At 40.5% G+C, this 10,443-nt stretch overlaps 1 non-coding gene across 1 annotated transcript; it reads right to left on the minus strand.

Annotated features, from left to right (window-relative positions):
- Positions 1–1,242: 1,242 nt before the first annotated feature.
- Positions 1,243–1,346, minus strand: LOC138814772 (U6 spliceosomal RNA). Its single transcript, XR_011368085.1, has one exon. It is a non-coding gene; the product is annotated as a U6 spliceosomal RNA (small nuclear RNA).
- Positions 1,347–10,443: the final 9,097 nt, after the last annotated feature.

Consider the following 10,443-nt stretch of genomic DNA (forward strand, 5'->3'; position numbering starts at 1 on the left):
TCCAAACAGAGTGATGGCATTTTATTTCTCTTCAGCCTTCTCTCACATGTGGTCAAATATTTAAGAATACAAATATTTCCATTGATAATTCAATAGCTGACCTCTAAGAAAATGTGCATTTCTGGACTTTGCTCTCTTGTCCTTACATGTGCAGGGTTTCAATGATTTGTATGTTCTACAAGGAATTCTATTTTCCAATCTTTGTGTGACCAATATTAGTCTCTCTGATCAGTCTTTCTGACTCTTTCTCTGGAGTCTCATTTCAGTCTGCCTCATAATATTAGTTATTAGCTAAATAATGTACAGAGGAGTCACATTTGCGTGAGCAAGGTAATGAGCAAGGTAAAAAAAATTGTTACCTCCTCCTTTATTTTTCCCCTACCATCCTTTCCCTCCCAGCTCCATAAGTACACAACCCTCCTCCCTTACCCCACCTAAATTGTAAAGTTCATTTTTCAACATAGTGTCTTGTGTATCTCATGGTTACAATGTGTCAACCTGTACCCCTATTTAAGCATTTTGTTTTCTTTCTTTCCCCTCCACAAATTAGAGGAGCGTATATAGAAGATGTAGGCGCACCAACTTCAAATACAGTGAAAACAGGAGTTATAGCAGGAGACAGGAACATATAAAGAAACAAAAAAATCACATCGCACATTATACGTATGTTAGAAACAATAGCAAGAAAGAAAAAACCACTTGTGTCCCTATCTTGGGGTTCATGTCCCTTAACATCATCCTATCTCGTCATATGCAGATAGCTTTTGACCTTTTCTTCTTAACCCAGACAAATATTCGTTATTGAAAATTAGGGAAACCATGGGACCAATGTTAATTTGGACGTGGCTTACTTCACTTAATATAAGTTTTTCCAAGACTTTCCAGTTACTAACAAATGGGGCAACATTATTCTTTCTGATGGAGGCATAGAATTCCATTGTGTATATATACCACATTTTCTTGATCCATTCATCTGCTAAGGTATTGGGGTTGGTTCCATATATTAGCTATCTTAAAGAATGCAGCAATAAACATAGTTGTGCTGGTAGCTTTAGTATGGTCTTGTTTGTGATCATTTGGGTAAATGTCCCAAAGTGGGATTGCTGGGTCATAGGGGAGCTCTATGTGGAGTTTTTTGAGGAACCTCCATACTACTTTCCAAAGTGGTTGAACAAGTTTTGTACTCCCACCAAGAATGCAGTATGGTTCCCTGGTGGCCACATCCCCTCCAGCATCTGTTGTAAAAGTATAGAATGCTTCAGAAATTTGTCTGTCATCCTTGTACATGAGCCACGCTAATCTTCTCTGAAATGTTCCAATGTTTCTGCTATGCATTTCATTTTGTACTCCTGAACTTGGCGAGTGATTTTAGGTGTGTCTACAACAGTAGAATCAGCATAAATCAAGCCAGCATTTCTTCATTGAAGATACAAGGAAAGGACACAGGTTGCCACATTGTAACAATGAAATATACAAGACACTCTATGGGAGGGGTGAAGCGACATGTTGGGGAGGTATGAAGGGGCGGAATGGTAGGGGAAAGACAAAGGAGGGGGTAACAATGCTCAATAAGAAATGGACTAATTACCTTACTTACGTAACTGTAACCCCTCTGCACAGGGACTTTACAATAAAAATATAAATTGAAAAGATACAAGGAAAACTTCTGTACTTATAGGAAGTTGTATTTGTCACACAATATCAGCAAGGTATTGGTTTTAGGACCACAAGCATATTAAAATTTTGGATGCTCTAATTCTCTACATAAACACAGTATATTATTTCCATTAGAATCTGCCCACAACCTAGTGCAGGGTAATTGCTAAGAAAATTTTTACTACATTCTATGTTTGTAATGAAAAATAAAATTATATGCACTATTGACTGATACCATTTTTTTCAGATAATTTATTTATTGTGAAAATATCGTACAGAGGGGATTTTATTACATGGGCAAGGTAATGAATATACATACATATATGTATATTCATATATATACATATATACATACATACATATATACATATACATATATATATAATGTTTTAAAATCAAAATATTTTACATCCTTTTTAAAAATTTTTTATCATGAAAATACCATACAGAGTTGTTACAATTACAGAGGAAAGGTAATGAGTACATTTTTATCAAGCATTATTGCTTCCCCCTTGGTTTCCCCTTCCCTTCATATCTTCCACCACCCCCCAGCCCCTCCCCGACCTGCCCAAAGTTGTAAAGTTCGAATTTCTGCATAACGACTTGTACATCTCATGGCTGCAATGGGTCCACCGGTATCCCTATTTGCTTTTGCCCTTCCCATCCACAAACTATATCAATATCAAATACAATGAAAGCCGGGGTTATACCGTGGGGGAGGGACATAGAACACAAAAAAGCAATCATCTTTTGAATATGTTTGAAACAAATGCAAGAAGGAAAAAAATACGAATATCTATATTGGGGTTCATTTCACGTAAAATCAACTTATCTGACCTTTTCTGCTTGTTTCAGACATACACTAGTTATTGCAAATAAGGGAAACCATGGGACCTATGTTTCTTTGGGCCTGGCTTTCTTCACTTAATATACTTTTTTCCAAGTATTTCCAGTTCTTAACAAATGGGTCAATGTCATCCTTTCTGATGGAGGCATAGAATTAATTCCATTGTGTATATATACCACATTTTCTTAATCCATTCATCTGCGGAGGGGCATCTGGATTGGTTCCACATCATAGCTCTCTTAAAGAATGCTGCAATAAATAGTTATGTTGGTAGCTTTAGTATAGTCTTGTTTGTTACCATTTGGGTAAATGCCAAAAATTGGGATTGCTGGGTCATGGGGGAGATCAATGTGAAGTCATTAGAGGAACCTCCATACTTCAATAGATACAATCTATTCAACATCAAACAACTATGTACTAATGGGTTAAGAACAGAAAAGAAGAATTTTGCAAACGAGAAGTTATTAGGTTTAGAGAGAAATGTGGGGAAAAGTAGGATTAGAGGGATGTGGTAGGTAAAAAGAGAGTGTATTTGACCAAGTCCTAATTTCAGAGAGGGAAATAGCTTGGGCAGAATTATCTGAGAGACTTAAAAAAACAAGAGAAAATGGAAAAACAAAAATTTAAATACAAAAAGTGAAACACAAAAATTATGATTAAAAGTTCTTAAAATTATAAAGGTAGAAGGAGATAATACTACTTTTAAAGAATTTAAGCCTAAGAGGTTTTGAATTGAGTAATAAATTTCTGGGTTAAATATGTACACAGGGGAGATAAAGTCTAATAATCGATGACAGGTATGTATCTGAGGATGAGCAAAACAGCAACTCAGTCACCCAAAAAGAAGAAAGGGAAGAAAAAAATGAAAAAGAAAAAAAAAAAGAGAAAAAGAAAAAAGAAAAAAATGACCAAAAACTCAGTAGAGATTAAAACACACACAGACACACACAGACACACAGACACACACAGACACACAGACACACACACACACACAGACACACACAGACACACACACACACACACACACACACACACACACACACACACATACCTAAAATAAAAATTATGCGAGGACAAAAAAGATTAATAGAAAACAATTTTTAAAATATAATTTTAAAACTTTTAAAAATTAAAAATTAAAAAAGGTATAAAAAAGAGTTCTTTGATTGGGGAGGGGGGGGGCTGCGTGCATGGGAAGATCTTTTATCTTCCTTGTGTCCTAACGAATCTCTTTGTGGAGTCTCAGGTCTGCTTGTGGTTACTGTCTGGTCTGTCTTGATTGGTTACTTAAGTCAGTTTGTTTGAGCAGGCAGAAAAATGCTCTGTTTTACCCAGGATTTTGTGATCCTCCTCCTCGCTAGTTCAGTGGGAGAGAGATCTGCTTTGATTATCACAAAAGAAGGAGATGGCAAAGAAGGACATGGCTGTTTCTTCTAGTTTGGAGATGGTGTGATGAGGCTAGGTTCTGGGTAGAGTTGAGGCCTTTCACCAAACAGTAGCTTTTCCCTGAGGGGATAGCTTCTGATATACTCACAAAGCCCAGCCTACAGCCATTCTCAGGGTTTATGTATACTGAATTTCAATTGTTTTTCTAGGCTGCTGTAGGGAGGGGCAGCCTCTGGCTCTGTTTACCCAGAAGAAAGCCACACCTGTAGGGGCCGAGGATCCTCTGCTTGGGCTTGGTGACTTTCCCTTGGGTGGAGCTACGCCTGGAATGTCAGGTCAGGTTCCTGTGACCTGCTAAATGACTCCAGTTTTCTTCCAAGGCCTGAGTTGTTGGTAGCTCCTCAGCCAGGCCTCTGTCAGTATCAAAAATGGAGATCTCTGCTGCTGGGGGTGGGGAGAGGTGGACTTCCCTCCTTTGCTTCCTGAGAAGGAGTGAGGATGTCAGGGTTCTACTCACGCTGGAGTGTTGGTTCCGTGGTCATCTTTAGTCTGTGATCTGCAGGATGAAGATATTTGCTCCTTGTCAGTTCTTGCTGGTGTTGAGTAGAATCCACTAGCTCTCTGGGTCTGGTGCCTTTGTCCCGGACTCTCTGTGTTTATGTAGTGTGGCTATGGCCGCCACCACCACCTCCTTGGCACAGCTGCAAGCAAGTGCTCAGGTCTGTCTCATTGACTCAATTTTTACTCTCTGGCCAAACTCTCTGTACAGTGATAGCACACTTGGTGTGATTCTCTAGGCTAAGACTGTTCACTAGAACACTAAACTGCTATCTATATGAAAAATTGACAACCTCCAGCTTCATTTCCACAGTCTTCATTCAACATTCATGAGTATATTTCTTATCAAGCATTGTTGCCTGCTCCTTTGTTTCCCCTTCGAATCCCTTCAAATCACCCTCCTTCCTAATCCACCTCCCAGCCAAAATTGTAAAGTTGATTTTTTGATGTAACATCTTGTGCATCTTATTGTTGCAATGGGTCCAGCTGTATCTCTATTTAAACAGTTTGTTTTTGCCTTAGCCCTCCACAAATTATATCAACCTCAAATACAATGAAAGCAGGGGTTTTACCGTGGGGGAAGGACATACAAAGCAACAAAGAAATCATCTCATAAGTATGCTAGAAACAATTGCAAGAAAGAAAAACCATTTGATTCCTTATCTTGGAGTTTATTTCGCCTACCATCAACTTATCTGACCTTTTCTGCTTGTGTCAGGCATACTAGTTTATGCAAATAAAGGAAACCATGGTACCTATGTTTGTTTGGGCACAGCTTACTTCACTTAATATAATTTTTCCAAGTCTTTCCATTTCTTAACAAATGGGCAATGCCATTCTTTCTGATGAAGGCATAGAATTCCATTGTGTATATATACCACATTTTCTTGGTCCATTCATCTATGGTGGGACATCTGGGTTGGTTCCAAATCTTAGAGCTATGGTAAACAATGCTGCAATAAACATAGCTTTGCTGGTACCATTAGTGTGCTCTTGTTTGTGATCATTTGGGTAAATGCCCAAAAGTGGGATTGGTGGGTCATAGGGGAGCACTATGTGGAGTCTTTTGAGGACCCTCCATACTACTATCCAAAGTGGCTGAACAAGTTTACACTCCCACCAACAATGCAGTAGGGTTCCCTTCTGACCACATCCCCTCTAGCATCTGTTGTTATTAGAGTTCTTCATTATAGCCATTCTAATTGGAGTGAGGTGGTATCACAATGTTGTTTGGCATTTCTCTTATGGTTAGGGAAGTTGAGCATTTCTTCATGTGTCTATTGGCCATCCTTCTTTCTTCTTCAGCAAAGTTCCTCTGTTAGTCTATAGCCCACTTATTTATTGGGCAGTTGTTTCTTTGACGATTTATTGTTGGGGCATTTAATTTTCTTAGTTCCAGGTATATTGTAGATATGAGACCCTTGTCCATTGTATGTTTAGTGAAGATCTTCTCCCAATCTGTGGGCTTTCTGGTGATCTTGCTAGCTATGTCCTTTTCCATGCAGAAGCTCTGCAATTCTATGCAATCCCATTTGTCCAACCTTTCTTTAATTTGTTGTGTTTCTGTGTCTCTTTTAAGAAAATTTTGGCCTGTGCCAAGGAGACCTAGGGTTTCACTTATTTCATCCTTTGAATTTTTTAGAGTGTCAGCTTTGACTCCGAGGTCTTTGATTGTGGAGCACATGGGCAGTAAAGATGGTGCTGAGGGGGAGTTGTGTGGGAAGAGCCCAATTTGCTTTGCATTCCATGACTAACCATCCCGTGGAAGCTTAGGTGCATGATAAGGTTCCTCTTCCTCCCCTCCCATGCACACCTGGTCTTTTTTGCTTTAAAAAAGAGCTTGCTATGAGTTAATAAATGAATTTCCTGCTTCACTTGACTCACTGCTGTGTCTGTTTGTCTCCCTGGCTAAGTGAGGCCACGGAACAGGGGAGCAGCCGCACTTACCTTTCCTTGGACCCCATCCGTCTTTTGTGGGATGGACAAAGACCCAACATCTGTCACCCAATGTGGGGCTTGAAAGGAAAAGATACCGGCAGAGGCTAAGCAGTCTCACAGGGTAAGTGAAACCCTTAGTATGGGTAATGCTATTTCACAGAAGTAAGAGGAAGAGGCAGCATTAGGCCTAGCAGGCATAAAGGAGGACTTGAGAAGTGAGAAGGAAAAGGAATGGGTAAAATTCATCCAAGAATGCACTGAAACATGCACAGTGGAAATCAAAATGAGGGTGAAAGTTACCCCCTCTGACTCAGGTTCCCCGGATGGTCCTAGGTCCCCACCCTATTTCCCCGATTGAGGGAGAGGTACAGCGTCCTACGCAACCTGTGAGAAGGACCTGCAAGACTCGGACCCCTACCAACCTTCCATGGAGGGGTTGAGGGGTGGGGAAGTAACCTAAATGGAGGCCTACCCTGGAAAGGAAGGGCCACCCAGGACCCCGGACCCTGGGCCACAGGATTTGCTTCCCCAAGTGTATCTGGTAAATCTGGCCCATGTAATGGTATCCATGGGAAGCTAAAGATCTTAAAGAGCTCCACAAGGCAGTGCCAGATGATGGTCCAAACTCTCCTTGGGCCCAGACTTTATTACAGGACATTGCTTATCACCCATGTGTCCCCAAGGACTGGCTGGATGTGTCCAAAGACTTCTTCACTTTCACTTGTTCTCAGTTTATTAAATGGTGAGCTTTCTTTAAGGAGGAATGCAGAGTGCGAGTGGAGAATAACTGGCAGGCTCAATCTGTGATACCTATTACTTATACCATGTTAAAAGGGATGGGGAATGGTACTCCACTGGCATCCAACATGCCGCAATACCTGGCCCATACCGTGATCAGGTGATGCAGGCAGGACTTGCCACATGGTTCAAACTGGATGATGGGCCCACTGAGTCCCTCATAGCAGGAGTTACACAAAAACCTGGTGAGCCTCTAGTTGAGTTTGTAGATGGAGTTGAACAGAGTATTAACCACAAGCTGCCAGCAGGGAACCTCCAAGATCATTTTGTAAAGCTGCTGGTCTGGGAAGAGATGAATGCAGACAACCACATGGCCTGCATGGGATTGAGAGAGTGTTTTCTGAGAAGATGGCTGGTGGCCTCACAGAATGTGGGAATGCAACAGCACCAGTCCCAATCATAATCTTTAGCTTTACATGCTCAGACATCTGCAATGACTGTGGCTATTACTCAGGCACTGGCAGCCCAGGGCCAAGGAACCCCAAGACCATCGGGGAGAGGGACTTGTTTTAAATGTGGGCAGGAGAGGCACTTTAAGAGGGACTATTCACAACAATCCTCTGCCAACTGGCCCGAGGGGTCCTAACCTCCCCCTACACCCTGACCCAGGGGCACTAAGGGATACCATTGGAAAAAGAATTGTGGATCCAAGTTTGATTTAGATAGGAAGCCCTACCTGGGTGGAGTGGTGGCCATTGATAAAACCTAAACTTGTAGCCCTCCACCTTCTGGTGGAGATAAACCTTGGGTACATATGCCCTTCTATGAGTCCTTGGAACACACCCATATTTGTTATTCAAAAGGCCTCTGGGGCTAGGTGTGTGCTCCAAGATCTATGAAAGGTAAATGAAAGGATGGAGCTAGTAGGCATCCCTAAGAGGTATGCCCTGGACTCCTGCTATACCTTCAGAATATACCTTGGTGTGATTGATATTAAAGATTGTTTTTTTCAATCCTCCTGCATCCGGATGACTGCAAAAAGTTTGCTTTCTCCATCCCTTCTCTTAAGTTTTCCCTGCCTGATTGGAGGTTTGAATGGATGGTGCTGCCAGAGGGAATGGCAAATAACCTGGCCTTTTGCCAACAATACTTGTCCACACTTCTAGGGCCTGTGTTGGGTTCAGATACCTCCCTTGTGTTTGCCTACCCGGATGATATAATCGTGGGGCACCAAGACCTAGGACAACTGGAGGGCCTTCTGGCCCAGGTTCGCACCATATTAAGAAAGGGGGGCTTCACCATAGCACTCAATATGATTCAAAAGTTACCTCCTTTTAAGGTGCTCTGGTTCCACCTTACCTTGACTCAGGACAGTCTCCTTAAGCCTTTGCTGGATATTCCAACCTCTCTGACCTTAACCCAACTTCAGAGCCTTTTAGGGGAAATCAATTGGCTGTTGCCATGGGTGCCTGTCCCTAAAGATAGTGTGTGCCTTATTTGCCCTACTAAAAGGCAGGATGCACCAAGAAGTTATTACAATTACAGACAGCCATTGGGCAATATTTTTGCAGTTCCAAAAAGCCCTGGATGAAGTTTTCCTGAAGAGGAATTCTATTTTTGAGCCCATTTCCCTTTGGTGGTTTGGAGGTGTTACATTGATTTCTGCAGTTTTAATTCAAAGGGGGGACCCATTAGAGTGGGTTCACACTCCCCTGGGGGCACACCTCAGGTATAATCTCAGGCAGATCAACTTGCAGATGCTATCGTCAAGGGAAGGACCCAAGCCCAAAGACATTATGGCCTTGAGCTTCACTCCAATGTTTTTCTTTTGGGGATGGCAGACATTGAGCAGCTCACTTAAGCCAATGCCTCATCTTGCTCTCGCCTTAGAGGGTTTCTAGGACAAATTGAGTCCCACCACAACTGGTTCCTTTGATTTTTTTAAAATAAGAGTTGTAATAGTTATGAAGGAGTATCATAGTAATTTTGAATTGCATTTCTCTAATGACTTCTGTTCCCAAAGCTTAAGCCAGCATAGAAGTAGCATTAAACACAACTTTGTAAACCCACTGGCGATTTTCATGGATTTTGGAATACATGTCTATTCAGAATTTGTGCCCAGTTTTAAGCAAGTTTCTTGTTAATCTCATCTTTAATCTCTCTATACAAAATCAATAATTAATTCAATGCAGTAGAAAAGAAAAAATTAAGTATCTCCTAAAAATTATCATTTTTCAATTACGTGACATTGCTTAAATCATTTTCTGTTTACACTTGAGATTATATAAATTAATTTATTTAGACCTTTTACAAGGTTATACGTATTTTATTTATTTTACATTGATTGATATTTCCAAAGCCTGTGTGTTTAATTTTCCTTGGTGTATTTCAGTATCATGTAGCTCATATTTCAGAGTGAAGAATAAATGGAAGGAAGCAAACAAAAAAATACAGTTCCTCTCATCTGATGAAGCCTCTACAAGAATGAGGAAAGAGTTCATCCTTCTAAGGAGCTACGATAGGATATCAAAAAGTTAATTCATTCTAATAGGTCTTCATTATCTTTACAATGTAGCGTAAATGATTTAAAACATAATATACTGCTCAGATACTTATATGTTTTATCAGGTTTGTATATTTTCATATGGATTTCACCTCAGTTGTAATTCCTTCATTATTCTGTCCCTGATATTTTTACACTATCAAGACATAAGATCACCAGTTTGATTTAGAGCATGAGAAATTATCCATCTGGCTTCCTTGGAAGCAGTGCATATTCAATTGATAACATTATTTCTGGTTGCTCATTACATGTAATGGTTTCTGTAATACATATCACATTCTACGTAGTATTTAAAAATCTGCTTTGTTAACAATATTATATGGATAAAATTGGGGGAATAAACTCTTCCATCTCAGAACATTTTTATATGTTTTTAGTTGTAAAAGTACTGTACAGAGGGGTCACAGTTACACACACACACACACACACACACACACACACACACACACACACACACACACACACACATTTTCTTGATCCATTCATGTACTGAGGGGCATCGGGTTGGTTCCATATCTTACCTATGGTAAATAATGCTGCAATAAACATAGTTGTGCTTGTAGTTTTAGTATGGTCTTGTTTCTGATCATTTGGGTGAATGCCCAAAAGAAGGATTGCTGCGTCATAGAGGATCTCTATGTGGAATCTTTTGAAGAACCTCCGTTCTGCTTTTCAAAGGGGTTGACAAGTTTACACTCTCACCAAGAATTCAGTAGTGTTTACTTCTGGCCACATTCCCTCCAGCGTCTGTCATTGT

This window comes from Dipodomys merriami, unplaced genomic scaffold (assembly GCF_024711535.1).
Source record: "Dipodomys merriami isolate MVZ:Mamm:240054 unplaced genomic scaffold, mDipMer1.0.p SCAF_61, whole genome shotgun sequence".
In the NCBI taxonomy this organism is placed as follows: domain Eukaryota; kingdom Metazoa; phylum Chordata; class Mammalia; order Rodentia; family Heteromyidae; genus Dipodomys; species Dipodomys merriami.